The following is a 27,919-nucleotide window of genomic DNA, read 5'->3' on the forward strand; positions in this document are numbered from 1 at the left end:
ATGTGAGAAAAGGCAAAGAAATTCAGTCTTCAAAAGTCAGTAAGAATTCTATGTTTAACATTTTGAGAACCCCCCACAAACTCTTCTATGGCAGCTGTACAATTTTGAAATCCCAACAGCAGTGTATGAGGGATTTCTCCACACCCATGACAGCTCCTTCCTTCCTTCCTTCCTTCCTTCCTTCCTTCCTTCCTTCCTTCCTNACCCATGACAGCTCCTTCCTTCCTTCCTTCCTTCCTTCCTTCCTTCCTTCCTTCCTTCCTTCCTTCCCTCCCTCCCTCCTTTTTCTTTCTTTCTTTCTTTCTTTCTTTCTTTCTTTCTTTCTTTCTTTCTTTCTTTCTTTCTTTCTTTCTTTCTTTCTTTCAGTACAGCCATTCTAGGAGGTATAAAATGGTAATTCATTGTGGTTTTGATTTTCATTTTTCTGATGACTAATGATGTTCAGCATCTTTTTGGGGGCTTATTGGAGATGATGGTTGCACAACATTGTGCATGCCCTAAATGCCAGTGAACTGTACACTTTCAAATGGTTACCTTTATACCATGTGAATTTTGCCTTAACAAAAATGGCTAGAAAGCATAAATCTAAACAAAGATAGAATTAATCTGCAGGTGACCTCAAAGTTTCTAGTATCTAAATTTCTCTATATTGACCCATAAGTCATTTTCTCCATCCAGGCAATTATTTTAGATAATGACTTTATTTCATATTCATATGTGTCCCCCATGGATTTCAGCTATCAGTGAGTACTATTTGCTGGACTTCAATGGGGCCACATCACCTTCTCTTGTCAATTGCAAAGCCTTAAGGCATGGCCTCAGGTACTCAATAAATATTTGTTTAAGGGTTTATGTTGATGAAGATGGCAAAACTCTAGAGACTATACTCCAGACAAACTTAGTTTAAGGCAAAAGTCTATGGGCACTACAGGCATTTAAGCATGGTCTCCAAAAGCACAATGCCCAAGTTCAAATTCTGTGTCCACCATGAACTCCACTATCACTAGCAATGCAACTTGATCATGTCACTAAATCTCTCCAAGCTGAATAGCCCCTCAATTATATAAGAGACATAAAAATAAATAGTGGCCACCTATACTGTGGTATTAAATAATGCAATAATGACTCAATTCATATTAGTATATATCAATATCAGTTTTTTTATCCTCTACATGCAACTCTATTGGAGAAGCATCCACATACACGTATGTTTATTCTTGGTTAACATCCTATAAAATCTTGGTATTCATAGTGTGATAAACCAGCAGCAACATCACTTGGAAGCTTGTAAGAAATGAAGAATCTTAAGTTCACCATAGACCTAACTCAAGAGAATATGCATTTTAGGAAGATTCCCAGGTGATTGTCAAATTCATAAAACTGGAAGAACACTAGAATAGAACAGGTGAAGAAAAGATAGCATTGCACCAAATTCTCGGTAGCAGGGCTACTGAGCTGCTATTGCTATACTTCCTACAATAAACATGAGTATACATTTGGCTTCCTCCCTGGAAAAGGCAATGTATGGAGAGAAATTCCCTCAGATTAGCAGAATATTAGAAGAAATAACAATCACTCCCTATAGATAGTTTAGATAAGCCATGCCTCCTCCTCCAAATTATTTCTAATATTCTGGAAATGTTACTTAACTCCCATGAGTAAAATAAGCCACAAGAATGCATTAGTGAACCTGACTGTGGCAGACCAACATTACTAATCTCCTGTATTATCAATCTCCCCTTAATCTTTCCACTTAAGACCAATCTCTACTTGTTGGGTTTGAGACATATACTATAAAAATCTGAAGATATCATACTATAAAAATATGAAGAGACCTCACAAGCCATACTAGCTGAAGAAACACTGCTGTTTGCTGCTAACTATAATTAGACTTCTCACACTGCAAGAACAGAAGGAAATTTTAAAAAAAGAAAGAAAGAAAGAAAAAAACCCCCCATCGCCCTTTTGTGGCAGAGCTCATTTAAAATGCAGTACATCATCAAAGCCACATTACTCTGATGATATAGAATTTATGAGGGATGTCCTACTTCAAATTATGCATTAACTTGAAGTCAACAGGGGAAAACAATAGGGGACAAAAATTAGAATGTGCAAAACATTTGGAGTCAATTGAATGTACTCAGTGCATGCTGGTAAAAACATAAATTGCAAAATGATATCTATTTTTTTCCCTTCCTACAAGATGAGCTGGAAACACTGGAAGACTTTCAAAAGACTCTTGAATATACTGGATACTTACCTTTAATCTAAGGAAGCAAGCACATTTGTAATTTAAGAATTTTCATTGCATTTATACAAAAGAGCTTGTAAATCATCAGGGTATCAAAGTCTACTGAGCATTTGGTTATTAATATCTCACTGAATCTCTGCTATTTGCTGGATACCGGTTCTCCGGTTCTAGTAACATAAAAGCAGAAATCGTGCCTTTGAGTTTAACAAATGGCCCACGGAGAAATAGGAAATCCATGAGTAGCAATAGAGGGGGCAGCTTGGGGGGTGAAAGTTTGAGACAAGTCAAGTCTAAAGAGAGATTACAGGAAAGGGGAAGAAACAGAAAAATAAATAATGAATTCTAAAAATCCATACTGCCACCATCCAGGAAAAAAGGAAAAGAGAGAGAGTTTGATAGTTGGTATGGCATACACAAAATAGGTGGTAAATAATTAAATACAGGTAAGCCAGTTACTTGAGCCACAAAGAAAGATAGAAGAGTCCTTCTGTAAGGGCCTTCCTTTCAGAACCTAGCTTACAGGTCTGTGGCTTGAAGCCAGAGAGATGCATAAGTGTCAGTAGTCTGGTCTTTAAAATAATTAAAACTAATTAAAGTGGATTGATTGATTGACCATTCATTCAATCATTCAAGCAAAATTTATTAAGCATTATGTGCCAGGCCCTTTGCATAGATGGAAGACATATTAATGAATAAACTAGACATGGAAATAACCCTTAAGAGGCTCATAAGCAGAGGGAATTAAAACACTAAGCTGATAATTTTAAGGATGTTGTCCTTGACAATCATAAACCCTGACCTGGTATAGTTCATCGGTTCACATTCTCAGCATCCACCTCATCCACTTCCAGGTTTTGGCTCTGCTATTCCTATATTGGTCTTGACAGCTCTAATGTCTGCAATCTAGTACTTGGCCAACTTAGGATGCTCCTGTGTATGCCAAGGGTGCTTTACAGGACAGAACATATGATTCACCAGAAGGAAGATTAGTCTTGTTAGGTCTCTATTCCCAAGTAGCTAAGACTATTTTCTATAACTGCAAGTGTTCCTCAGGGACATTAAGAGATTTTCCTTTGTTCACATAAAAAGTGAGAAAGAACTAACTGGTGACATTAGTGACACTGGTGGTCAGGATAAGAGTATTCACATAAGTAATGTGAATAAGAATGTACAGTCTGATACCTTTTCTGCTCTACATTCCACAGCACACATACTCTAGGGGCAGAGACAGGCAGCACAGAAGTGGGGAGGGTAAGTGCACTAAAATGAAAAAAACAAATCTAAGTTCAGACAAATGGATACTGATTCCAAAGCAGGAAGGACAGTCAAGAAGAGGAATCCAAAACAGAGAAGTATACTACCAATATAAGTAAGTGCAATAGGAAAACTGTAGGAGAAAATGGACATTGACCAGAAAGTAGAGCAAACTGCACTACTTCAGTTTGGAATCAGAGGAATGATTTTCATAAAGGGGATGGAAGCCTGAGCAAGAGGCATGTTTAGCAGACACAGAGAAGACACTACAGCCCATATAGAACTAATGGTGGAGAAATACCACCTTAATGCAGAAGAGGACTGTAGTGTTCCCCATACATCCAAGATAAGGGAAGATGGTCAATGGTGTGTGAGAACAACCTTGAAATGTAGTGCGAGGCAGCTCTGAAACCCCCAAGCAAGAGGACCAAGATGAGCTTTCTGATGAAGAGAGAATGACCATCATTTCTTGACTGCCCAGCAACTGCTTCTCTGTCCTAACAGCACCCAGAGTTTTGTAAGGTTACAGCTCCCTCATGCTGTGCAATCTTTGTGGGACCACAGATCAGTGCCCCCTTCAGAGTATGACAGGCACCTTCTGTCAGATCCTTGCTTTCCCTGCCAGAGTGAATTTAAGAATGAAATCTATGGCCTGAGCTTGGCCAATGGGATGTACTTCCTTGAGATCTAGAACTGGAGCAGAATGACAGATGGACAGAAGCCATGGCTGGATTTCATTCCATTCCTAGAGGGGACCTCACTATTGCAGTGTGAATGTCATGCTGCTCACAGTGCATTTCCGCCTTCACTCAATCCTGTAAACTCCCCAATAACCACTAATAACCATCCTTTGTGCTTAATATAGGGGGAAAATTGGTTTCTGTTGCTTGCAACCAAAGAGCCCTAATTGGTACACAAATGTGAGACTCTCTATATAATTAACTGCAATGTTTAATTTCACTCCTTTATAAATTGGTTGATATCCATACATGAAGAATAATTACTTGCTTCTCATGTAATCCCTTTTGATATTATAAATCTCCATTAAAGAAGCCCTATTTGGGTCCATGAGAAACTATCTCTACCCTCTAGAAGGACAAGACAAGGGTTATTACACCACATATGCTCTGAAAATGGGTCATTTGTTATACAAAGATATAGAAAATTAGGGGCACTTTCACTGAAACAATACTCAGCTTTTTTTTTTTTTGATACATCAAATTCAGATATTTTCCAAAGGACAGTGGAATGAAGAGTAAACCATTTTCACCATGTTCCATAAATCACAATAGTCTGTCCCAAATGTGATTGTCTTTAGGATAGGTACAGTTCTCAGGAGGGATCTAGCAATGGGTATGAGGGTTTAAGAAACTGATCATATATCTGAGATTTCCAGTATCTATTCCCGGGTACACTGAGGAAGTCATGTGCCCATGCCAAGAGAAGCCTTTGCAAATACCTGTAGTGCCTCAAAAAAAGAAAACTGAAATTTGTTTCCCCAGTTGGATGTCTGTTGATGCAGCAAACTTGGTGAGTGTCTGAGAGACATCGCTAAGCACAGAGACCAAAACAGAAATGAGGAAAGATTTGGAGCAAGGTGGGACTGGGGAAACAGAGGAAGAATTTTCAATCCTTCCATCTGGCATAGGAAGTATGAGCGAGTTTAGTGTCGTTCATCTGTGAAGTTCCATCAGGAAGAGCTGGGCTTGAGCCAGCTTGCTGGTGCTTTCCAAGAGGATCACCTGCAAGGTGACGGGGGCCATAGACTAACTGATATATTATTGGAACAGACACCCAGGAGTTGAATGGGTTTTACTAGAGCTGGATTTACCACATGGATAAAGTTAGGAACTCAGAGGCCCCTGCATGTCTATTTAAGGTATTTGTGATACGTGTGCATCATGAGAAAGTTAGAACTAGAATACTGCCACACAAAAGCCAGACAAATCACAACAATCAGCAGCAGGAAGACTACAGCCACACCTTTAAGTCTGGGAACCAAGACACTCTGCCTTTATTTTCCTGCCCCAACGCTTGATGAGAGCTACTGGGGACACACACACAGAGTGAAGAGTGCCCCAAAGACATATATACATATAAATCTCCACCTCCTTTCCAAGACAAAAGAGAGTGGGTGAAAAACATACCACCCTCTCTCCTCTTCTGGCCCAGAGCTACAAGTCTGACTAGTAAGAGAAGAAATTTTGAATAATTAAGCTGCTCTAAAATAATTACAGAAGTATAAATATCAATTGAGATGATGCTAATAACCATAAAGTTGAAAAATCTGCTCAAATGTTAATAGGAAATAGGGGAGGACCTGAGTAGCTTAGTACGTTAAGAGTCTAACTCTTTTTATTATTATTATTTTAAAAATTTTTTGTTTTCTTTATTTCTGAGAGAGAAAGAGACAGACAGACAGACAGACAGACAGTCAGAGAGAGAGGGAAACACAGAATCCGAAACAGGCTCCAGGCTCCGAGCAAGCTGTCAGCATAGAGCCCAACATGGGGCTTGAACCCATGAACCATGAGATCATGACCTGAAGCTGGATGCTTAACCAACGGAGCCACCCAGGCACCCTAAGAGTCTAACTCTTGACTTCAGCTCAGGTAATGATCTCACAGTTTGTGGGGGTAGAGCCTGGAGTCAGGCTCCCACTGATAGCACAGAGCCTGCTTGGGATTCTCTCTCTGCCCCAGTTTGTATTTTCAAAATAAATAAACTTAAGAAAAAAATAAATGGGGGAGAATATGCAACCCAGCACAGGTGGAGACAGTGAATAGAAAGAAAACCATCTTGTGTGCATATCCCACTGAGATGAGACTGTTCAATTGGTGAGTAAAGTTCAATAACAATGTTAAATAAATAAATCTCAGTAAAACGTGCAGTTTAGATCCCAACCATTAATACAACTGGGTATTTGTTAGTACTCTGAGCATGTACTTTCAAACATTCCATGGAATCTACGCAGTCATTTAGTAATAATTCATCAATGGTTATGTTATGTTATGTTATGTTATGTTATGTTATGTTATGTTATGTTATGTTATGTTAAGTGTGTTATGTTTCTTAAGTAGGCTCCATGTCTAGCATAGAGTCCAATGCTGGGCTTGAACTTACAACTCTCAGATCAACAACTGGGCTGGGATCAAGAGTCAGACACTTAGTCAACTGAGCCACTGAGGCGACCATCAATGGTTATTATTTTAATGCACATATATATCACTTCATGTGATAACCGAACTCCGAGTGAAAACAGTGAATGCAACGTTATGTTTAGGATAAAGTATTTTTAATGCATAGGGACAGCTTCCAATCTTTGCAATATGCTTTTGTGTAGAAAATAGCTTACCATGAAAATAATCCTTCTTGGATGGCATCTTTCTTTTTTTTTTAATGCCAAGTTGTCTAGATTGGTTGTCAGGTAGAGACATGCCTTCATAACATTTTGGAGTCTGTAAAAAGGTGGAGGGTAGAACTTTGGGTGGTTTACAGCAAGCTTTTACCCACTAATAAAGTAAAATATGTTTCTTGTAAGTATTTGCTTAGATGGATTAATTGTTCTTCACATGGAGAAAAAGAAAGCCAACTGATAATATTCAAACAATGATAATTTTATGTGTTCATTCAACCTTTGTTGAGCTCCTACATCAGTGTATTTCAACCAGAAGCAATCTCTTCTATTAGGTCTCATTCAGGCAAATGTCTGGAGACACTTTTGATTGGTACAACCTGGGGAAGGAGCGGCTACTGGCATCTACTAGGTAAGGATAAGGACAAGGCATCCTAAGTGCACAGGAAAGTTCCTCTGAACAAAGAATTTTCCATCTTGTGGTTGAGAAACTCTCCCCTACAATGTACCTAATATAGGTGATGCCAAGATGAAAGTCCCTGCCCTCAAGGGGCTCACAACGAAGATAAAATTTTGAAATCACATCTATCCTGCTAAACTGACACAGAATCATAGTGGCTATTTCCACCAGATCCAAATATAGGATGTGTGAAGGACATCTCCCTCACCCAGCTGTTCACCATTTTCTCCTGTTGCCTTTGGAGATGATACTGTAGGAAACATGCAAATAAAGAGGGGAAGACAAGGTCATTTTTTATTGGCTCTGCAATGACTGTGCATTCATGGTGGTTTTATCCAAACATTTATAATGTGCTGGAGATTGTTCAAACAGTTAGGCAGCTTGTCAATTTTCTAATGAGTGAGGCGCCATGCATTTGGAAAGTAGAAGTCTAGTTGTCTCTGATAGCTGAAGGGCATGCAGCACACATCTCGTGTATTTCCATGGGATTAATTACCAACTGTTTAATGAGCAACTACAATGTCCAGAGCAATCTAGGAAGTGATGGATAAAGGTGTTTAAGAGATAAGGAAAAGGACATAGGGGACAATGCAATGAGAATAAGAGTCTAGGTAAACGAAGGGGAAGAAGAGATTCCAGTTGGGTTAATCAAGAAAGGTTTTCTGAAAGTAGAAGAACTCTGGCAATCTTTGAGGTTAGAAAGGATTTCACATTCAAGGAAAAGGAAACTGTGGACCAAAGCACAGGGTATGTCATGCATGACACATGAAAGGGGAATATAATTCAGTTTATGAATTGAGAATTGTGGTAACTGATGGACATGAAGCTGGATAAAGGAGTCTTGGATGGCAGTTGCACACTCTTCTGCACCACGGATGTCTGCATAGGAGATATGGACATGAACTTGCATTGTATGCATCCCTGCCCTTCGGAGGGAGAAGCTCTGAGCAGCAACCATCTCCTCTCCTAAAAAGTATCCTTGTTTCCACAGTGAGAAAGAGTATTCCTGGCCAAGAGTCAGGACTCCATCACTGGAGAAAAACGCTCATGTTCTCCAGTCACCTTAAGCAAATAGCTTTCTATTTATGTAAGATATGGATTTTCAACACTGTTGCCGGTGCATATCATTATAGTTTAGAGGATCCTATATAATAACATAGAAAGGTATTTCATGTAGCCCTAATAAGGCAGAGAACCGGCAGAAATATGACAACCTATAATCCACACAAGTTACAGATTCCACTTGAACATCGACCCACGTATTCCAAAAGCTGACAATATAGATATGAAATATAACCCAAAATACATTAAGTGGGGGTAAAGAACTACACAGCATATATAGCACTTTTTATCACTTTGTGGGGAAAAAAGAAAAGGGTGTACACATACATATCTTAGCACATACTTACACTATCTCTGGAAGCTACATAAGAAACTAGTAAAAAGTAGTTGCTGTTGGGGATGGGAAGTGAGGGGCTGGAGATCATGGGTAGGAAATACACCTGTTTTCCCTTATATACTATTTATAACTTGTGAATTTTTAAAATGCCGTAACATATTAAAAAACTAAATACATTGGGGCGCCTGGGTGGCTTAGTCGGTTAAGCGTCCGACTTTCACTTAGGTCATGACCTCGTGGTTCGTGGGTTTGAGCCCCGCGTCGGGCTCTGTGCTGACTGCCAGCTCAGAGCCTGGAGCCTGTTTCAGAGTCTGTCACTCCCTCTCTCTCTGACCCTCCCCTGCTCATGCTGTCTCTCTCTCCTAGAAATAAATAAAACATTAAACATTTTTTAAAAAATAAATAAATACATTAATTTTAAAAGGAAAGCCAGAAAAACAAAAGATTAATGGAAAAATTAGCTGATCCTGCCAAAACCATGGTTTCAGAATTCCAGCTTCTGAAACAATGGAGGAAGTTTGTACCACTTTGTTATAACAGTTCTAGGAAACAAATACAATCCCCTATAACCTGTTAGCATAAAACCAATTCCAATAATTGTGCCCACAGCATTGTAGTATTCTTCTCCTCATCCCAAATCTTCACTATGAACTTGATGTGTGAGAAGGCAAAATTTCACACATAAACACTTTGAAAGTGGCTTTAATTTTTTTTGTATCAGCATCTTTTTCTTTCTTCAAGGGAAATCCTATCTGCAGTTTCAAAAGGTGACTAAATAAGTGGTATATTATTAGAATGCAATAGGTGTTTATTATAAAAAGCCAACCAAGTAGGGTCATATGGTTGTTTTAATAAATATGTATAATTTTGAAGTTATTTAATGGGTTTGGGCAATCCATGCAATTAACAGAGAAATATTAATGGGGCCTTTCAAGTCTTGACCAGATCTTGGGAATGTGAAAATATCTGATCTAATAAATGCACTTAGTATACTGACTCGAAAGCTGCAGTCAAGAAGGTGTAAATAATTCACCAAGGTCATTCAGCTAAGTGTCCGTGATCAACTACAGGGTTCATCCAACAAAAGACTGAAGCTGACTTCCATCTTCTTCACTTCATTGTACCAACTATCTGTCTATTCTTAATAGCCATTAATATTGTGTAAGTATTCATGCACACAATCTAATTTACTATTTCTAGTGCAACTTCCCAACCTTACATCAAACCATCTGAAGACCTCTGTTGTCCAAATGACTAGAAGTTTTATCAATGTATCTACCAATAATACCTCCCTTTTCCCTCCCCTACTTCCTTGTCTTCTTTACCAAAAACATCAGCAATTATGCAAATGAAGGCCACATTGTGTTTCAAAGAGGGATTTTGGGCTAATCTGGGAACACTGGCTGATTATAATCTTGTCTAGATATCACCCTCCCTGCAAAATGCATCCCAATTTCTGGGACTTGAACTTAACATATGCCACCTTAAGAAATCAATTATCTTTATTTCCTAAAATATTATGATCCACAAATCTAAATAGTGAGGAATCCTCATATTATCTGAAAATGGAGGGTTTAGGGTAGGAAATGAAATCCTTACCACAATCTGATTTTCATTCTGTGTTTGCGTCTTAAATCAGTTACTGGAAGGGGAATGTTCCTTTTGCAGGGTACTTGGACATAAAAGCCCAGGAATAAAAAGCCCAGCTCTCACATTAATACCAAGGTTATTGACTAGCTTCCACAAAGCCAAATATTTGTTTTCTAATGAAAGTGTTAGGAGACTCAGCAGTGAAAATGCCCTTGCATCGAGAAAAACTGGCATCTGTGTTCTTTGAATCAATTTCCAAAGATTATGCAGCACATTTTAATGGTGCTCTAGGGACTTACAGAGTGTGTGTCTGAAAAATGAGGATGTACGTTTTATATGTCCCCCAAGGAGATAAACCTCTGCCCTGTCCCCAGTGAAGAGATACAGCAAAGTGTTATTAATCCAGAAGTGATGGGAGAGACTGCCATAATTCCAGAGGTGATATTTGTTAAAATAGTGATTTTGCCACCTCCCCATCTTGGATTAATTTTGACCCAATCTGACCATTCATCAGAAGATGCATAATTCCATCATATTTGGAGGATTTAAAACAATATTTATGAAGACATCAACTGCAGTCAATGAAATAAGACAGTTAAAAGACTGCAAAATATGCCTCAGCTTGGTATAAAGAGAGTGATTCTGGATGAAGCTGTTTCTATTAATTTAGCTGATGGGACAGTATGGAGGTGGCTTATGATGTGAGAAACAAAGGCAAAAAAAAAATTAAATTCCTTACAATTATTGCCCATTGACAAGTCACTGAGATAGGCAGAGTGAAATTCCCTGAGATGTGAACTTCTCCCTGATGCTGATACTTTGCTAAGGGCAAAAGGCAGTCTTAGCCCAACCACCCAGGATCCAGTAAGTCTACTTTAACAAACAAAAATTCATTTGGAGGGGCACCTGGGTGGCTCAGTCGGTTAAGCATCTATCTCTTGATTTCGGTTCAGGTCATGATCTCAAGATCATGGAATTGAGCCCCAAGTGGGGCTCTGTACTGGGATTCTCTCTCTCCCTCTCTCTCTCTGCACCCCTCTCTCAAAAGTAAATAAATAAACTTAAATGTTTTTAATTCCTTTTTTTTTTTTTTTAATTTCTGAAAGAGAGAGAGAGAGCATGAGCAGGGGAGGGACAGAGAGAGAGGGAGACAGAATCTGAAAGAGACTCCAGGCTCTGAGCTGTCAGCACAGAGCCTGATGTTGGGCTTAAACCCAGAAACGGTGATATCATGACCTGAGCCGAAGTGGGATGCTCAACTGATTGAACCACCCAGGCGCCCCTTAAAATTCCTTTTAAAAACTTATTTTATCTCTACACCTCCACCCCTCAGGATGTAGGCTGGCAACCATACTTCAAACAGATGGCCTACTGATACACATCTGAAGGGTCTCATGACTGGGTTTTTACTAAACAGTAATAAATGACCTTTTCCTAACAGCAGCTAGCCCCTCAAGGTCCTGGAAGCCTTGTTTCCAAAATGTATTAGAGACTTAATGTATCCCTAATATCTCCCAACTTGAAGGCATATTATCAGTCACTCTTCACAACCCCAGTGCAGCTCTTTCTGCCCACTGGTCCTGTCTCTGCTTTTGTACTGAAGATGTCTCAAGAATCCTTTCCTGGCTCTCAGTTCCAAACCCCAACACTTCAAAGCACATCAACTCATAGAGTCAAATATGACCTATTCAGAAACCATAATTTGCATGGGAATTAAATAAGTAGGTTAATATTAATAACCAGGTTAATATTTAACTAAGGTTAAATAACCGGACTTCCTTTAAAACATCTAAGAAAGGGTGAACCATGAGAAGGGATTTTTGACAAAGGAGATTAGATTATGTCTTCTGCTTAATACTCTTTTATGCCTTCCCTCTTCATTTAGAATGTAGTCCAAGCCCCTGCCTTGACTTCCAGGATTTCTAGGGCCCACCCCCTTCCTCCTTACCATCTTTTACTCCATCTATAGATACACTGCCTTCTCTTCGTATTTCGTGAACCCACCTGAGCCCATTCTGGATTCAAGGACCTTGCTTTAGTCCTAACTTTGGGGTATCACTCTCTAGGTTCTTTGAAGTGCAGACTCTTTCACACCTTTTATATGTCAAAGAAGCCCCCTTGTCCTTCCTAACCCCAAAGTCTCCTCACGAGGGGTCACTTTCCTCATTAATATTGACTGCTATTTAAAATCATCTTATTTACTTGTTTAATTGTCCGTTATCTACTTCTGCCAACTAGAATGTAAGCCCCATGGGAGAGCTGTCCTTACTCCTATCTCTCTCCAGCACCTGTTGAAGGGGAAGTACTCGGTAAATCACTAATGAAGGATAACAGCCTACAACACAATAATATCAAAATGCTTGGATCAGCATCACTTTAAAATCATCACTTTAAAGAGCAAGCTCCACCACAACTTGGGAAGCTTTTAATTTAGAGAAGAAAATTGCTTACATACTCCAAGTTGCAATGGGCAGACATAAGGAAGCCCCAAGTACCCTGCAGGTGAGGTAAATCTTTGAGCATGGCTGGTCTCTAGCCGCAGAATAAGAAAAGGGGTTTGGCGCATGACAGAACAGCAAGTGAAGTACACAAACACACAAGTGGGTTCTCAGTGTTTATCTGTGTTCTTCTCACACCAAGAAAGCAAGACTAGTAGCTTAGTATCATTCCTACTAATCCAAGGCATATCCTCAATCCTCAGAGCAGGGTGGTTAAAAGGATAGGTTCAAATCCACAGCTCAAGCATATGTTAGTTTCCTGAGTTTCGGAAAATCCTTTAATCCTTCTTGCCTCAGACTTTTCAAAATGGTAATAGCAAGCCCCTGTAGAGATTAAATGAGAAATGTATATAGAGTTGTTAATATAGAGCCAAGCACAGAATGGGTGGTGTGTGATTGGCAGTTCTTGCAGGATCTTCACCAGAGAGGAGTATTTTTTGGAGTCTTAAGAGGCGGGGCATTGTATGGGTAACTGGGCTGCACCCCAATGTACAGAATTTTCTCTCTCAAAAAAGTTGGTTACGACAATTTTGACAAGGTGATGCAATAGTACCACAAGTCCAGCCTTACTTGGCCCCTTCCAGGGCACAAAGAACTCCCACAGACATTGTCTGTCGATTTTCATTCAGCCTAGTGGACCAGGCAGGAGGGCATGATCAATCCCATTTTAGAGATAAATTACACAGACAGTTCCTTCCCATCTGGACTGAAGCAATGTTTGGCTGGTTTGGTAAAACAAGTTTTCCACTTTATACCTGCATATGGTATGTGGCAGCTTCTCAACAAGAAAGGAGAAAGTAGACAGAATAAAGTGTCTGTCTTCCAATGGCCCTTGGGAGCCCATGGAGAAGAGTTTCTCCTTCATTTTCCTGTCCCACTAGTTGGTAATACAGGGACAAACTCCATGTGCGGTTGACCTCTAGCCAAATGCCATCCCCCTTCTGCTGGCTTCGGGGAAGAAAGGTACAACATTTGCTACTTCCACAAACTACATCATAAATTATGCGCACCCACATGCACAAATATAAACATACGTGTCTACATATAGGAGACATAGGATAGATAGGCTCCAAAGAGCAGGGACTCCGGGCAACTTTTTTTTTTTTTAATATTTTTTATTTATTTCTAGGAGAGAGAGAGAGACAGCGTGAGCAGGGGAGGGTCAGAGAGAGAGGGAGATACAGACTCTGAAATTGGCTCCAGGCTCTGAGCTGGCAGTCAGCACAGAGCCCGATGCGGGGCTCGAATCCACGAACCGCGAGATCATGACCTAAGCGAAAGTCAGACACTCGACCGACTAAGCCACCCAGGCGCTCCATCTCCGGGCAACTTCTAAGGCAAAACCAGGGCAACCTCCAGGAGACCCAACAGCTGGAGGCACTGGTAGTGGACTGAATTCCACATTCCATCTCCTTAATGAATGGCCCAGGATGTGTTAACACTTCTGAGAAGCAGCAAAGTAGTGGATGGAGAATGATTTTGAATTTGGATCAGGTCTCTGCAACCCTGGGGAAATGGCATAAAAACCTCAGTGTCCTCATCTATGAAATGGAAACAAATCAATTTCAATAACAAGATAATCACCTGGTTCATTACGAGTTTTCTTTTTTTTTCCAGTGTCTCCCAAGTTGACGTTCTCTGTAAGAGGCTTGACATTGAACAGTGAATCTGTCAGCGTTCCCTTTCCCCAGATACATTATCCTGCAATGATTTTTCTTTTTCTTTTTTTGTTCTTAAGTCAGATAAACACCTTACCTAACTACCATTTCCTTTTAAAAGTGTGCATGGTGTTTGGACCAGACAACCCTCAATTTAATCAAGACACTTATCAAGTACCAACCATATGGCAAGCTATCAATCTCATTTACTCAGATCCTAACAGACAAATCCATATTTTCATCATTTCAGGAAAAGCAACATTCGGAATAAAAGAGACTATAAGAAATTCTACAACTTGAATGGGTTTAACAAACACAAATATGAATTTACCAAAGTTAGTGAGGCATCAAGAACATCATCACAACCCAATGGATTTTATTTCTCCTAAATGCAAAAATGACAATCATCATCATCATCATCTCATTACCATGGTCATCAATATTAAGGTCCAAGACGCTGTAGGAGATAGAGTTCTCATATAATCCATGGTTATCATGTACTTTTAAAAATTGGAAAATAAAGCAGTGACCAATGAAAAAAGCCAAAATTCTACTACTTGAAAAAACTGTCTTGGGCATAAAGGGATGAAGCAAAAGATGGGAAGAATAATTTTAAATTCAAGTCCATTATGGGCAAAGACAGGCTTTGTAATCAAGAATGGAGAACAAGAAAGTGGCCGTTTTATTTTAGCAGCACAGCTCTGTCTGGGGGATTTTAGGGTCACAGGTATTAAATGCCCAGGCAAAGCACTCTTTGAAACACAAAGCATTTCTAAATTCTCCTTGAATATAAATCCCTAAATCCTCTCCTACTTCAACAGTAGAGGGGAAGAGGAAAGCTGCCAGAAGAAGCCAATCAGGAAATGGGAGGTGCTGGTATCAGAAATGGGAACTCTCCACTTCTCTGTCCAGCTGGGAAGGAGAAAAAGAGGCTTTGGGGAGTAATTAACTGTCATGCATAAGATTAATTGACGACCCTCCAGTTTTGCCCTAAACACAGATGTATTGGGATCAGGACACAACCTTGAATACTAAAGGTGAGGGGAGAACAGTTATTTCTGGATCAGAGCAAACTGAATATGCAGAATTGTAGGCGATGTCAAAACTCACACCGTGGAGCTAGGGAAGGCCATATATCATCATGCCCTTCTGTAAAGTGGCTTGTCAGAAACTAGCCAAGGACTTAAAATAGGAACCAGCTTGTTCAGGGAAGCCTCTTGGTAACAACTGGTCCACAATGAGCCAGCTATCTGGAAACACAGGTTTGGACACATCCCTGCCATGTATCTATTTCTCTGCTTAGATAAAGAGTCAAAATGAAAATTTATAATGTTGGTGTCTGCAACAGAAGATTATTTTCACAGCTTCAAATCCAGCCTTTCTATGACCCCAGAGTATGTTTTGTGGGGGAAGGAGGGCAGTCAGGCTTTCTTAGAAGATCTTAATGTGTGAAGATTAGACCTTTTCCCCAAACATACATTTCCTGTGATATCCTCCTTGGCTTGGTAGTTCACTGTTGCTGCAATGTTCTCTACTAGCCATGGGGGTAGTTACCGGTTCATATATGTACTTCCTTTAGGTTTTTTATTTATTGAGAGCAAGAGAGAGACAGAGAGCACAAGCAGGAGAGGTATAGAGACAGAGTGAAGGAGAGAATCTGTCAGCACAGAGTCTGACATGGGGCTTGAACCCACAAACCATGAGATCATGACCTGAACCAAAATCAAGAGTCAGATGCTTAACCAACTGAGCCACCCTGGTGTCCCCATATATAGACTTCTTAGGTAAGTTATCTATTCCAGGGGATGAAAATAGAGAAGATCTTTCACTTTCCTTCCAAGTGATTGGTGGTGAGTTATCAACATTCTTACAATACACAGATTGTCTTCCAGTGCCTTTTTCAGTGAAAAGTGTCTTTTTAAATTCCATGAAAGGGTTGGGTTTTATTTATGAACTAGTCACTGTGTAAAGTGCCAGGGTTATAAAAATGAATAAGCCTCATGCTCAAGGAGCTCTTGCTTGGAAACTAAAGACATTTTTAAAAAAATACATACATATAAAATAACTATAGTAACAACAAAGAAGCAGGTATTTTTTACTGGCATTATTAAGCACTTTATGTTCACAGTTTTACTTTCCTCACAGCTAGAAGAGGTAGATCTGAAGCTTATGTCTATTTTACAGGTAAGGAAACTGAGACTTTCACAGGTTACTGTATTGTAGCTTATCTAACGTTACACATTTAGTACCAGGCAAAACTGAAATTTGAAGCCAGGAAGTTTAATGTGTTTTAATGTATATTTTTAAGAGACAGAGACAGTGCACAAGTGGGGGAGGGGAATAGAGAGAGAGACACAGAATCCAAAGCAGGCTCCAGGCTCTGAGCTGTCAGCACAGAGCCCAATGCATAGCTCAAACTCACAGACCACGAGATCATAACCTGAGCTTAAGATGGACACTTAACTGACTGAGCCATCCAGGCGCCCCTGGAGCCAGGACGTTTAAATACATGTTTCAAGTGGTTCTTTAGAGGTCTATGGAAACAGTACTGATACCATGGACTCATTTTATTTGGAAAACCAAGGAGCATATTGCAAAGCTGGCAACTGAACTAGATATAAAATGATACAGCAGAATTTTCCCAGGGGGAGATTAGGATAGGTATGGGTGAAGTAGGTATTGCAGACAAAGAAAACAGGAGATATGAGTACATTTAAAACTAAGGCTAGGTCATTATACTGGAAGTATGGAGTAGCATGAAGGGGATGCAGGGGAAGGTTTTCAAAAATGGCATTAAAGAAGGCAAGCAGTTGAGATCATTTAAACTTAGGTCTGTTTGCCTGGGGCAAATAAGATTCTTATGAGTAAAATGGTTATGTTGAGAAAAAATTACCCTACCTAAGTTGAAGTTCACAAGTAGCTAGTCTCAAGCAGTGACTTGGGAACAGTGTGGATGGCCACTTGCATACAAGTGGAAGGAGGTCAACTACCTATCAGTCTAAGTCTCAGACTCCAAGAAAGAAGGTCCAGGACCAGAAGGGGAGGGCGTGTATTTGGCTTTGACCTTGTATTCATTTGGAGTTTCTTTTTTTTTTTTTTACGCTTATTTATTTATTTTGAGAGAGAGAGAAGGCATGAATGGGGGAGGGGAAGAAAGGGAGAAAGAGAGAATCACAAGTAGGATTCGAGCTGCCAACACAGAGCCCAATGTGGGGCTCAAACCCATGAATAATGAGATCATGACCTGAGCTGAATTCAAACACTTAACCGACTGAGCCACCCAGGCGTCCAGGGAATTTCTGAATCTTGCTCAAGGAGAAGACTGACATCAACACTGTGCCTGGCAACTGAGTGCAAAAAGACTAGCCTGGGGGAAAAGAGTAAAGAAAATAAGGCTCTCTGTGCCTCTGCACCCTTCACATCTGTGTCTGTGAAATGAGGATAATGAAATGATCGATCTCATATAGTGCTGGTGAGAATGACAGGAGAAAAGCAATGTAGAGTGTAAGCCACAGTAACAATCACATAGCATACCATTAATACGTGTTAACTTCTTCCTTCCTTCCTTCTTCCTTTCTTATTTCTCTGCTTCCCTCCCTCCCTTTCTCTCTTCCTCCCTGTCTTCCTTCTCTCCTTCATAAATTATTGATGCTTGTGCCAAACTGGTTTTCCTGTTACTACTACTACTACTACTACTACTACTACTACTACTACTACTACTATTTAATGTTGTTCTTGTTCTTCTTCTTCTCCTCCTCTCCTCCTCCTACTCATTATCCTTTCTTGTTCTCCTTTTCCTGCTCCTCCTCTTCCTCCCTATTATAATCATAGTTATTATTGCTGTTGTCATTGTTGCCAATAGCAGACTCTACACACTACAGAAGAGGGGAGAGCCTTGAGCAACACTTCAGGGAGAGACTGTGGAGCCAAATTAGAGATGGAAAAGACTCAAAGGGTGGGGGGGCCCAGGAAGAAATATGGGGAGAGTGCCCTCATGCACGTGTGCCTACACTCCCTGCTGCTGAAGCACATTTGTGAACATCACTGGGACAGAAATAAAAGACTGTGAACTAGATGGATGCTCTTAAATGGAAAACTATTTAGTAGAGCTAAATATGATCTCATTAGGAGATGAAGCCTGCTGCTTGAAGAAGTCTGGGATGAATACAAGCCTGGAAAGGAAGGAGGACTGGTGGTCTTTCCACCCTTGAAGGAGGGAAGCTACTAAGCCTCCACACTGAACCCTGGGGGCTTTCAGGAGATCAAACTCAGATGAATATGGGAAGATGAGGCAAAAAGAGACTGTGTCACAAACAGTGACGTGTGTGTCACAAACAGTATTCCAAACATCTTAAGCAAACAGCATCTCCAGAAGATGAAGGGTGTATCTTTTGAGAAGGGACTGGCTCACAATGAGAACAAGCACTGGATGGACCAAGGCATTGGGAGCTGATTATTTCTGGGTTCACATAATTTTTGTGAGGCTTAATCTAGATCAGTGACTATGGGTTTACAGAGCAATATAGCCTCTGTCTTCAGGGGTTAATTCCCCATAAGAAGAAAACTCTCCTGCCCAGCAATCAGAACTATCTGTCCAAGGTGAGCATAATGGGAAATTTGCAAAAGCACACCAGGTATGTGCACTAGGTCTCCTCCACCTCAATTTTCCCTATTTCCACAATTCCTAACAGCCCATTTTCCATTCTGTGATCTGTTTGAGGCTGACCTCCCCTCAAGCACTAGTATTGGATCATGTAACCCAGATAAACCAATGAGACCATTTCATTCTTTTGCTCTCAGTGACTGTTGGTTTTTTGTTGTTGTTTTGTTTGGGGTTTTTGGTCAATGAGAAAAAAAAAATGGCCCATTTATGGTCTTAAACCACTACCCAGAGTGATGAGATAAATATGTTCTCTCTTCCCCTGAAAAGTGTAGGTGTGGTGTGTGAACATGAAGCCATTAGGGACGTTACCTAGGCAAAAAGTCAGCATCCAAAGGAGGTAAAGCTGAGCATTTGCTGTGTGGCAACCACACAATGTGTTAACTGTCCTACATTCAGAAACTCATTTAATCTTACCTAAACTCTCCCCCCACCAAAATAAGACCTAGTTTATAGGTGAAGTCCCTGAGGCTCAGAGAAGTTGGCCATATGCGTACCCAGGGTTTCACAGCTATGAATGGACTGGAGAGCTGGGACCTGAAGCTGGGCTAGAATTAGCCAGCTGAGATTCTTCAGCACTATGCTTTATTGACATCCAGATTATCAGAGTGGGAAAGGAACATGGATGAGAAGAAAGGACTCACTGCAATACCCCTCTGATCCTCCCCTCTAAATAAAAACCAAATCCAGAGGCCTACACTTGAATGGCAGAAGACAGAAGTCTAGACAATTTGCAAGGCCAGCTCAGAGTTAACACTGTCCCCAGCCAAAGTATGACCTATCAAAGTCAAGATAAAGAAAATGCAAGATGATGAGGGTCTTTGTAGTTCATAGCAGTGGACAAGGAAGGAGAGATCTCGCAAATATCGCCATCTTCTCAGAATGGTTCTGGAAATAGGTGCTATCCATCTCCCAGGATGAGTCATGGGTATTCATTAGGGACAGAAAGCTAAAACAGAGCCTCTCATCTCAACGACAAAACATTCATCTTGGTCCAAAGGACTCCTATCATTAGGCTTTGGCTAGACTCTGAAAACTTCCCATGCCTGTCTAGCTTTCGATAACTGCTCTCTAAAGAAAAACACATACATGGGCACCATGGCTCCGTTGGTAGAGCATGAGACTCTTGATCTCCAGGTGATATGTTTAAGCCCCACATTGGGCATAGATATTACATAAAAATAAAATCTTTAAAAAAGAGAAGAAGAAAAAGAAAAACAAGTCCAGGGCTTAAATGTAATGTTATCTCAACTCTAAGGTTTAAACTTTGAGTACCTGTGAATGAAATTCATTCCTTCTTTCCCTCTTTTCTTTCTGTGATAACATTTGTGTATGCTGAATAAATTCATAGGTGAGCATTTTTGTTCTCTAATCCTAGTCATGAGAAAATTTTGGACAAGACGTTGTCACTGGGAAATAGTGACATAATCCCACTGACTTTGTGGTATAGACTATCCTCTAGAAAGCCCAGCAGACTCCTTGATTTCCTGTAGAATCAAAGCATTTTCATAGAAGAAATCTCTGACTTCAAGTCCAAACACTTCTATAAAGAGTAAAGCCACTGGTGGAATTTAAATAATCTCCTCTAGATAACAGCTTACTAAAAAAAAAATCTGTACTGTCAGAATGTCCTATGATGCATATCACTAATGCATTCCACCTGCAAATTACCTATACCACCACCTTTAATAAAGCAAAGAATGTCTTTCTTCACCAGGGAGTTAGTAAATATCAAAATTCCCTGTCTGGTGCATGTTCTAACCAGGACAATTATCTATGAGGACTATTCACAATGGACCCAATGTGACAATAATTATTCTTAGCAATGCCAGTTGGTAGTTACCATGGGCTCCTTGCCTCTGCAGGCACCAAAACTAATTTTGATTCCAAGAGCACATGTTTTAAAATCCCCCCATGTCAGTTCAGCACCTAGAAAGACAGCAGGAAAATTCCCAGGTCTTTGTCTTGCATATGACATTCTCCATCTACCAAAAGGGAAGAATTTCAGCTGCATGACAGACACTGAGAAAAGCACAAGGTAAACTTTAAGAAACTTGTAGGGAGTAAGCCAAAGCAGAGTCAGGTATACTGGCCTCTCTCTGTCTTGTGAACCTCTCTGTGTGCTGGCACCAACAGCTCACAGCATCACACTTTCCTATCTTTCCTTCATCTCTCCACCAATGAAAATGGTTTTTTTCAGCAATCCATTCTAACACCAGCAGGTGTGCTGAGACTTCTCCACTGTCTGCTCTTGGGTGCAAAAGCCATTCTGATCCACTATACCTCAATGATCCCAGCTGCCTTTAACCTAGACGCTGCTTTTTAAAATACATCCTTCAATCTTCATCATTTTGCAGGTTATTATATAGCACTTGACGTTATAGTGAGAGAAAAGAAGCACACGCCAAGACTCAGATTCACTCCCTGCCTTTTATACCTGAAATTGTTATCAGTCAGCCACCGGTGAGCATTAAAGAGGGTCTGCCTTGATTTCTTTTTTCATTTTTTCACATACACAAAGCTTTTCAAGGGTGCAGCACTACTTAACAAATGACAGAACCTTCAGCAGCCCTTCTAGGTACTGGCAATGAATTGTTTTTCTTTTCATAATAGACTGGGACAAGGAAGCAGAGATTTCTCTGTGCTCAGATTTGGAGTTTCTCCAACCTTTAAACTTTATTGCCCCATGGAATATCCAACTGTGTTTGTAGCGGGGAGTGGATCATTAAAATTCATTTGGGACTGAGTCTCCAGAGGAATACCCAAGCTTTCATCCTCATGACTTCTCCATCACATAGAATCCAATGGACTACAATGTCTTAGGGAGTCATGAACAAATGAATGATAATAATGTGTTGTCATTTGTGCATGCTGTACCTCACCTGGTCCCCTCTGTGACCAAAAGCACATGTTTCATAGTAAGGGGGCTTAGCCAGGTCAGGGACTCTGCATGTTGTCAAAAGCAAGAGCAGACCTTGGGAGTTGGCTTCTATGGTATTGCATGTGACCTTCCATGAACAAAAGCAGATTTTTCAAATCTCAAAAACACTTCAACTTGAGGTTACTGAAAAGCCACCTTTCAGATATGCTTGCAGAATCCAAGAATGGTTCTGTTACAGTTGTTCAATGCCAGCCATTAGAGACAAAGAGGCTAATAAAAATAAATCATTACAATGACAAAGAGAGAATACATATATTTCCACTCTTCTCCTTCTCTAGTGACTCTTGACAAAGAGCTCAGGAAACAGAAAGTTAGAGTCAGAGGCTCCCAGTAACCATGAGATTCCACAGAATAGCCACAACCAGGTAGGTGCCTCAAGCACAAGAACATGTATGTCTTGAATTACATGTGGCAAGTTGTCAAGGGCTGGCTATCTTCACACCTTCCTTTCAGTAAGAATCCTAGTTATTATTTTTTTTAATTTTAAAATGTTTTTTTATTTATTTTTGAGAGAGAGAGAGAGAGAGCGCAAGCGAGCATGAGCTGGGGAGGGTCAGAGAGAAAGGGAGATACAGAATCTGAAGACAGGCTCCAGGATCTGAGCTAGCTGTCAGCACAGAGCCCGACGCGGGGCTCGAACCCATGAACCATGAGATCATGACCTGAGCAGAAGTCAGATGCTCAACCAACTGAGCCACCCAGGCACCCCACGAATCCCAGTATTCATGATATTTCCCCCTCATTTTCAGAGTCATAATTTATTTTACACTTCCTTCAATCTGCCTTCTCCAGAATTTTCAATCTGGTGGCCAACCCTGAAGAAAGCCTGTATTAGACCATACAATTTTATTGGAAGATACTGTCTGTGTAAAGCACTTGGAAAACTTATAACAAAAGAAATCAAATTCTTTGTTACTTCTTGGAAATAACATCAGTCCTTTCTCAAGGTCAGTGGTAGATTTTTAAATTTCATCCGAAAGGATGGGGCCATTTTGAAAAGTGATCTTGAATACCATAACAATAAAATCTTGTAAAATGGAAACTCTACATTAATTCAGTAATGAAAAACCAGGTTTGAGACCTGAGGCATATAAAATTAATAACATTAATGACAACAATGGCAAGCATTTTTCTTATTATTTTTCTGATTATTATTACAAATGTCTTCTTGATTTGCCTAAAGTATGGCAAAAAATTCATTCCATGAATCTAGGGGAAGAGTGTTTTGGTTTGCAGGAATCGCAAATGCAAATGTTGATAATGACATTGGCATGTTTTAAGATAAACAAGAGAGAGAGAAAGGCTGCAGCAGAGTATAAAAGACACAAAGTATGAGGAAATGAGGTCTTTGAGGTAGGCAGAGACCAGATGTTATGGGACCTTATGGAATGCAGTCATTTTTTTTTTCCTTCAAAGCATAATGGGGCACCATTGAAGAATTTTAAGTAGGGGATTAACTGAATTGATTTATGGGCTTCGTTTTTTAAAAATTTTTATTATGGTAAACAAACATATGAAAGTACCAGCTTAGGGGGGAGGGGGGTGATGGGCATGGAGGAGGACACTTGTGGGGATGAGCACTGAGTGTTATGTGGAAACTAATTTGACAATAAACTATTTAAAAAAAAAAAAAAAAAGAAAGTACCAGCTTAACCACTTAGGGGCATACAGTTCAGTTCTGCTGAGTATATTACAATTGTTATGAGGACACTTATCTCAGTGATAATCATAGGTTTCTTGTTGTGATTATTTGATTTTCTCCCATCTAATGTCCTTTCCTAACCCCACTCAACTGTGTGTGCTAGGTCATGGGTTCACTGTTAGTTTTTGTCCATCATTTAACACTGGCACCAACTCTGTGCCCCAGTACTTAGTAGGACCTTGATATATGTGAAATAAATGAGTTACCAGAACCACGGTCTCCAGGAAATGTTCTTGTAGACTCTTGTGTATGTGATTTTTCCTTGACTAAACTATTTTTGAATTTTTAGTGTATACTAGAGAGTACTTCACTTTTTCCATTGAATGGTTTATGAAAGGGTGTTCTGTTTATTTAAATGGGTAGCATCCTTGAGCGTTGAACCAAGGTCTTTTTTTTTTTTTTTTTTGCATTATCTTCTCTCTTCCTCTTGCTCCTCTTTCCAAACTTATGCCAGTACACCAAGATCTCTGTATACCTGTAGCAGGCACTGAGCAGGTGCAGAGCAAGCACATGTCTAGAAATTGCATTAAAGAATACCTAATATGATTTTCTACTCCAAAATTATCTGAGATTTTTTTCAAATTCACATTTATCCTAGATGTAATGGGGGCATTTTGTTTCCAAATACTATTTTTCTGTTTGTTGAATAAAAGATCTTCCCAGAAAGCCAATTTTACTAATCATTAATTTGTATATTTTTAGATTATTTTTTTATAAACAAAGCTCAATTGAGTTATGAATGTCAGACTGAGAATGAGTGTCTACAAGCTTTACATTTCTGCTATTGACTGTGACATACTGAAAGTGACAACTATATAAAAGTGATTGACAATCAACAGCTTAAAGGAATACTTCAAATCCATCCACTAAGCAAGAAACTGCATAACTAGGGCAGACTCCCAAAGTCTGGCAAAGAGAAAAACAATTTGAGTGGACTCTGTTTTTTAAATAGAAGTGTCAGTTTGTCACACTTTATTCTGCTTTGGTAGAATAAGGTTTGCAAGTATGCAATTAAATGCACATACATAGAATTTTCAGAAAACCAATATGGTAATGGGAAAGATCATCCAGTGACTGCTCATAATGTGTCCATCTATCTATGGTCTAAAGCATCAAATAAAACTCAGTGTATTTGAAAAGTAAATGGGTGGACCTCAGGCTTACCTCTACCTGTGCTACTCTGAGCCCTCTGCACTTTTAATTGGGTGTCATCTAGTTTCTCATTAAAAAAGTACCACATAGGGGCACCTGGGTGGCTTAGTTGGTTAGGCGTCTGACTTTCGCTTAGGTCATGATCTCGCAGTTCGTGGGTTCGAGCCCCGCGTCGGGCTCTGTGCTGACTGCCAGCTCAGAGCCTGGAGCCTGTTTCAGAGTCTGTAACTCCCTCTCTCTCTGACCCTCCCCTGCTCACGCTGTCTCTCTCTCTCTCCTAGAAATAAATAAAACATTAATTTTTTTTTTTAAAAAAAGGTACCACATAGCATTCCTCACTCTCTCACTACTTCCATAATCTGTGCATCAATATGCCAATGGAAGCATAAGCCAGTGCCAGCAGAATCAGAAAAACAAACATATTAGCTTCCCAAATGATTTTTGAAATAAATTGGTTGATATTTAAGGACAGAGGAATGTGTAGTTGAAGCTGGAGGCAGCAGTGTACTTGATCCAAAGCAAACAGATTCCCAACAGGGGGGCTATGAGGATGCTCATAATCAGACATACTTGTCAGAACACTATTGAAGTTGGCTCTATTACACAGGTGTGCAGAACTTCTTGACAATATCTGGGCCCTTAAGTTAGGGATAATCTGTGTCACTATGGGCATAGGACTACATTACTTCTGGGTTTACATTTCACTTAAGGAAAAAAATATATTAGCAAGAGTGCTTAAACTTTGAAAGACAAGGAGACTGCATAAGTATATGCAAATTGAAGGCCGTTCTTAAGACGGGAGAGACAAGTCTTGGGCATAAGTGTCAAGTGTAATTTTAGGAGGAAGAGCTAGCCTAAGGACAGTTCTCACAGGGTTTCCTTCCCTTCAGTGTATGATTTGCCTCAAAGAGGGCTGTGGTAGATTGCCAATAATGGCCACAAACATATCCCATCCCGGTTTGCATATACATTTTCAAGGTGAGTTTGCTGCTTTTTCTATTGCTATGTATCACTCTATTCCTTGATTCTGGACTAGGCTATTTAATACACTTTGGCCAACTACTTATTAGCAATGTAATATAAGCAAAGGCTAGAAAATGCTTGTAAGTTAGGTATTGCCCTTTCACTGCACTTGGAACTCTTGAGACCCAAGATATTCTGCAACCAAGCCTGAGTTAGCCTGCAAAGGAGTCTACATAGAGTAAAATTGAAGCATCTCAGAAAATATCATTAGCGGGGCGCCTGGGTGGCTTAGTCGGTTAAGCGTCCGACTTTCGCTTAGGTCATGATCTCGTGGTTCGTGGGTTCGAGCCCCGCGTCGGGCTCTGTGCTGACTGCCAGCTCAGAGCCTGGAGCCTGTTTCAGAGTCTGTATCTCCCTCTCTCTCTGACCCTCCCCTGCTCACGCTGTCTCTCTCTCCTAGAAATAAATAAAGATATTAAAAAAATTTAAAAAAAAAGAAAATATCATTAGCCATGTGAGTAAAAGCCTTGTAGATCATCCAGTCCTAGTGGTATGAATTAGCCCAGGTGAAATCAGCAGAAAAAATGCTCACTTGAACCCAGTCCATGCTGCTGTCAGAGAGAAATAAATATGAGCTACTAAATGATTTTTAAGTCACAAAATATTTGAGTTGTTTGTTACATAGCAAAAGCTAACCATTACAAAGTTTTAAGTGTATGAATCCCTGGGCTTCTACAATCTCTTCTATCAAATTTATTCTAGAGAAATGGAAGAGATGATGAAAGATTGTTCCTAAATAGAGATTGGGGGTGCTTAATATTAATTTTTAGTAATAATTTTATTGGAAAAGTAATGCATGCACATGGCAAAAAAGTCAGTGAATATAAAATGGCATATGAGGAATCATGAGTCTCCTTTTACTCTGGAATTTTGGCCCCCTTCTCTCAAACACTCATTATTTCTAGTTCCTTGTCTGTCTCTCCAGAAAATATCCAGGGATCCAGATGTGTAAGTCTTTGTACACAAATATCATCATACTACATACATTACCTTCCTTTTTTGACTTCTTTATATCTATCCCTATATTAATATCTAAGCTGAGTTGATATTTATCATCTTTCTGTAGCATCACATTTAGACTTCCTTCATCCTTTTTTTTTTTTTTAAATAATTTTTATTTATTTCTAGGAGAGAGAGAGACAGCGTGAACAGAGGAGGGTCAGAGAGAGAGGGAGACACAGACTCTGAAATAGGCTCCAGGCTCTGAGCTGGCAGTCAGCACAGAGCCCGACGCGGGGCTCAAACCCACGAACCGCGAGATCATGACCTAAGCGAAAGTCGGACGCTCAACCGACTAAGCCACCCAGGCGCTCCTAGACTTCCTTCATCCTTTATGTGGCTAAATTATATTAGACAGTCCCTGATTGGATATGGTTCCACTTACAGCTTTTCAACTTGAAGATGCTGTGAAAGTGGTACACATTTTGAATTTAGATCTTTTCCTGCACTAGCAATCTCCCCTATGATACTCTCTCAGATTCTGGCAGTGGAAGGAGCCACAGCTCCCAGTTAGCTCCAAGCTCATGAGTGAAAACAACCAACACATTTATAACCATTCTATCCCTAGACAACCAACAACCATTCTGCTTTTCACCCTCAGTACAATATTACATGAGCTACTGAACACCTTATTTTAAAATAGGCTTCACGGGGTGCCTGGGTGGCTTAGTTGGTTAAGCGTCCAACTTTCGCTTAGGTCATGATCTCACGGTTCGTGGGTTTGAGCCCCGCGTCAGGCTCTGTGCTGACTGCCAGCTCAGAGCCTGGAGCCTATTTCAGTCTGTGACTCCCTCTCTCTCTGACCCTCCCCTGCTCACGCTGTCTCTCTCTCTGTCTCCTAGAAATAAATAAAAACATTTAATAAAATAAAATAAAATAAAATAAAATAAAATAGGCTTCACATGAAATGATTTTGCCTAACTGTAGACTAGCATAAATGTTGTGAGCATGTTTAAGGCAAACTAACCTAAGCTAGG

The 27,919-nt window shown here is 40.0% G+C and overlaps 1 non-coding gene across 1 annotated transcript; it reads right to left on the reverse strand.

Moving 5' to 3' along the window:
• Nucleotides 1-22,685: 22,685 nt before the first annotated feature.
• TRNAR-UCU lies at nt 22,686-22,770 on the reverse strand. The gene has a single exon. It is a non-coding gene; the product is annotated as a tRNA-Arg (tRNA).
• Between the last annotated feature and the right edge of the window lie 5,149 nt (nt 22,771-27,919).

Source organism: Hyaena hyaena, unplaced genomic scaffold (assembly GCF_003009895.1).
Source record: "Hyaena hyaena isolate Hyena2069 unplaced genomic scaffold, ASM300989v1 scaffold_155, whole genome shotgun sequence".
NCBI lineage: Eukaryota > Metazoa > Chordata > Mammalia > Carnivora > Hyaenidae > Hyaena > Hyaena hyaena.